Source organism: Panicum virgatum, chromosome 9N (genome assembly GCF_016808335.1).
Source record: "Panicum virgatum strain AP13 chromosome 9N, P.virgatum_v5, whole genome shotgun sequence".
NCBI lineage: Eukaryota > Viridiplantae > Streptophyta > Magnoliopsida > Poales > Poaceae > Panicum > Panicum virgatum.
In genome coordinates, this window is record NC_053153.1 from 29,035,937 (window position 1) to 29,040,664 (window position 4,728).

The 4,728-nt window shown below is 55.8% G+C and overlaps 1 long non-coding RNA gene across 1 annotated transcript; it reads left to right on the forward strand.

Annotated features, from left to right (window-relative positions):
- Positions 1-1,983, forward strand: LOC120692151. The gene is made up of 2 exons (XR_005682494.1): positions 1-89; positions 1,763-1,983. It is a non-coding gene; the product is annotated as an uncharacterized LOC120692151 (long non-coding RNA).
- Positions 1,984-4,728: the final 2,745 nt, after the last annotated feature.

A 4,728-nucleotide genomic window follows, 5' to 3' on the forward strand; every position in this document is an offset into this window, starting at 1 on the left:
GCCGTGCCGCCGCAGGAGCGTGGGGCAGGCAGCAGGCCTGCAGGGAGCAGCCGGCAGTGTGGCACGGCAGGCCGAGCGCGGGTTCAAAGGTGCACTTTAATGATTACCAAGTCATGCTACTTTGAGAGTTAAAATCGAAAGCTCCGTCACAGAGAATTCATTCCCGGCAAGTGCAAGCATTTGCATATCCTAGCATTGATCTATTGACATGTATCCCTACTTCTATGTGTTTCCAGTCTTCCACGTCTAGATGTCCTCTGTTATTTCTAGTGATAACTGAAATGTTGTGGGCCTTATAGAGTTATAGATGAAAGTTTAAGGGTTTTTTTGATTGGGGCCACTGCAATTTTCGAAGTTTTGAGATATGCCATTACAATTCACGTATTTTGAATCGTGCCATTACAATTCTTCTCTTCTTCGAACCGTGCCATTTTATACGTCTTTGATGCTCTTGGACCCACTCGCAGACCCGTGTATTTTCGTATGGTCCAAAATACCCCCTGCTACTTCTCTCCCTTCCCTCACTGACGTGTGGGGCCCACACGTCAGCTTCTTCAACCTCACCTCCACCGCGTTGCTCCCACACCGGGCGAGCTCCTCCCCCATGCCGCCGCCGTCGGCCTGCTCCCCCACCGGGCGAGCTCCTCCCCCGCCGCCGCCGGCCTTGCCTGGCCCTCGTGCGGGCTCGCCTCTGCTGCTGCCTCGCCTGGCCTTGTGCGCACCGGCGGGGCTCCTCGGTTCTGCTCGAGCCCCTGCTCGCGGCGAGGCTCCTCGGCTCGATTCGGGCGAGGACGAGGCGGAGGTGAAAGCAGCAAGATGGCCCCCGCTCCTCGCGGCCGCCCCTCCGCCCGCGAGCCCCTCCGCACGGCACCCAGGCCGCTCCTCCTCCGCCCGTCCACCCTACCTCCCTCGATGGATCCAGGTCGTGGCGGAGGCGGAGGCCCGCGCGGGGCCTCGCGCCTCTGCTCTGCTCGGCTGGGAGAGGGCGGGGCCAGGGCGAGCACCGCGGCCGTGCACTCAGGGGAACCGGAGCAGAGGCGACGCGTCTCGGCTCGACTCTGGCGGCGCGGCGGCCATGGCGAGGCGGAGGTGCGACGCGCGGAGGCTATGGCGGGACGAAGGCCCGCGACGGCGGCCATGGCGCAGCGGAGGCCCACGGCGGCGGCCATGGCGAGGCCCACGGCGGCGGCCAGGGCGAGGCGGAGGCGCGCGGGCTCGAGGGCGGTGGAGGCCCGTGCAGGGGTGGCGGAGGCCGGCGCGGAGGATTCGAACGAGCTCCTCCAGCGGGGCTTCGCCGTCCGCGACGGCCTCCCGGCACCGGCGGCAGAAGAGGGGCGCGGCGGCGGCATCCGGCCAGGCGCGGTGAATCCGGACGGCGGCGGCGTCTCGTCTCCATCTCCTCCTCTCTCTCTCGTGCGCGGGGCAGCAACGCGGTGGAGGTGAGGTTGAAGGAGAAGCTGACGTGTGGGCCCCACACGTTAGTGAGGGAAGGGAGAGAATGAGCAGGGGTATTTTGGACCATACGAAAATACACGGGTCTGCGAGTGGGTCCAAGAATATCAAAGACGTATAAAATGGCACGGTTCAAAGAAGAGAAGAATTGTAATGGCACGATTCAAAATACGTGAATTGTAATGGCATATCTCAGAACTTCGAAAATTACAGTGGCACCAATCAAAAAAACCCAAAGTTTAACACTTTGCATTTGCTGCTTGCGTCAGATACCTTAGTATGTCTGACAAATAGGGTATATTTTTTTCAGCAATGCCCAACCCAGATTCCAGTTCATTGTCATGAATCGCCGGAAAACTGGTATTTTAGCATGTAATTTTCTTGAGCTTGTTTGATCTGGTATGATAGATTATTATTCTTCCCTTTGCAAGACTTACACATGAGAATAATTCAATCATGTGACATGAATGGTGATCGGTATGAACCTGCCGGTTCAAAACTTCAAGTAGCATATTGGGGAACTGTTTTTTTCTGGGGAACTATTTTTTCTGTGAACAATCGTGATCTTTGCTAACTGCTCTTTGCTCCTGCCATTAGGAAGTAGTTGGAATTTTAGATAATTCCATCTTATAAACTTCAATGTTGGTCTTATATGGGATACCATGAACTTGGACATGCTCTTATACTTCAGCCCCCCCTATGTATTTTTTCTGGATCCGCCACTGGCTCTCTGAAGATTGCGTCCAAAATGCTCACGACGCGGCTTCAGCAGGAGATCCCCAAACTGATCGATGTGGATCAGACTGGCTTCTTCCGCGGCCGCTCCATCTCCGAGAACTTCATCTACGCCATGGAACTGATCCAGTGCGGCAACTAGCGGAAGCTGCCGACCCTGGTATTGAAACTGGATTTTGCTAAGGCCTTCGATTCCGTGGATTGGGGCTGCCTGGCGGCGGTCATGCTGGTGCGTGGCTTCGCGCAGCAATGGTGCCAGTGGATCGCCAACATCCTCGTCACCACCAAGCTCGCTGTTCTTGTCAATGGGTCTCCGGGTCGGTGGTTTGGCTACAAACGGGGGCTCCGCCAGGGGGACCCCCTGTCCCCCTACCTGTTCCTCCTGGTGGCCGACGTTCTCCAGCGGATGATCAAGCTGCAGGCCGGCATCTGTCACCCGGCAGTGCCGGACTTGCGGTGCCCTGTTTTGCAGTATGCAGACGACACACTGATTCTTGTCCGGGCGGAGCAGCAAGATGTGGAAAATCTTAAAACTATTCTTGACCAGTTCTCCGCCGCTACCGGGCTCAAAATCAACTACGACAAAAGCACCATGGTTCCTATGCATATCACGGCGACGACGGTGGGCGCCCTGCAAGGGATCCTCGGCTGCCAGATTGGGAGTTTCCCTCAGACCTATCTTGGACTTCCTCTGTCGGACACCAAGCTGCGCTTGACGGCGTTCGCTCCCCTGATCAGTAAATCAGACAAGTATCTTGGGGGGTGGCAGGCGACCTTGCTGAACCCCATGGGCAGGGCGGTGCTGGTGAACACCGTGCTGGACAGCCAGTTGATCTATGCAATGTCGGTGTTGCAGCTGCCGCAAGGGACACTGGACGCCCTGGATCGTCACCGGCGCGCGTTCCTCTGGTCGGGAGATGAGCAAGTGCATGGTGCGCAGTGCCTGGTTGCGTGGGAGAAAGTGTGCCAAGGAAAGGAGCAGGGCGGCATGGGGATTAAGGACATCGCGGCGGAAAACAAATGTCTGCTGCTCAAACTCGTACACCGGCTACACAACCCCGGCGACTCTGCGTGGGCTCGGTGGGTGCGGGAGCGTGTCACTTGGCAACATTGACTGGCGATGTCGCCGGCCCGCACTGGAGGGACCTGGCGGAACTGCTACCTCTGTACCGTGCCGTCACTTCATGCGTGGTCGGGGATGGGGCCTCAACCTGCTTCTGGGAAGATCGATGGCTGGATTGCGGGAGGTTGAAGGAGGTGTTTCCCCTACTCCACAGCCATGCCATCAGCTCGGAGGTGTCGGTGGCATGTGTGCTGCGTGATGGCGTCCGGGCACACCTCATGCCGTGCCTGACTGCTGGCGCGCGGGAGGAGCTTGCCAAGCTCTCCCCGCTCCTTGATGATGTACTGCTCTCCGAGGAGGACGACCGGCGAACCTCGCCGCTCTCCGGGCCGGAGAACGTGCTGCGCGCCGGCCCCATCTACAAGATGCTGATGAAGACGACATGTGCCCCTCTGTGTGCGTTCTCGACCTTTGTCTGGCAAAACCGCGCGCCGCCGCGGATTCAATTCTTCGCTTGGCTCCTTGTTCAAGAAAAGATTCAGTGCAAGACGAACCTCCTGCTGAAGAACATCGTCGACGATGCGCAATGCGAGCTATGCAACCAAGGGGGTGAAACCTGCGACCATATCATCTTCACCTGCCTTGCTGCTGATGATGTTTGGTCCGCGCTTGGGGTGAACACAGGCGGGTGCAGTGTGGCCCGGCCGTGGACTGTCCCTTGCCCGACAACGCTGCTAGCCAAGCACTCCTCGGTTTACATCCTCCTGGTGTGTTGGCAACTGTGGAAGCAGCGAAACAACATTGTCTTCAATGGTGTGCCGCCCTCCATCTCGCTGTTCTGGTCCATTTGCAAAGAGGATGCACAGCTGTGGTGCCAACGGTGGCCAGTGGCGGACCGTGTCTTAGCGGATGTCTAGTGTTCCACGTTCTCTTCAATGTAAATCTTGCATCAAAAGGTTGTTTCACCCTTAGGTTTAAACCTCAACCTCTGAAAATGTAACTGATGTACTGGCATTTTGGCTTGCGAAAAGCCTATCAATATATTCAGGTGGGGATGCTCTCCCCCCAGGTGACCGTCAAAAAAAAAAAAATTGGTCAAATTCTAAACTAACTGCAAACACACAAAAAGTATTGCTACGGGCCTGCATGTTTTTAAAAGAACAAACCAACTATAGGATCACATTTTGAATTAAGCTCCCTCATCATTCATCATCTGTCAAATTTCCCTAATGCGCCAAATTCTTCATTTTGAGAAGCAAGCGGTCTTCATATCGATCTATGCCCACTCAACTTGGCGATTGATTGGTGTGCCCACTCATTATTGTCTTTGTTCTTGCTCTCTTATGTATCTATTTTCTGGCTTTCTGCATACAACCGAGCGCTAGTGTGTAGATCCAGAACTCATTGGTTCAGCAACAAAATTTTCTGGAAACATATCTTAGGGAGTAATTAATAGTATCATAGATCAAACCAATGCG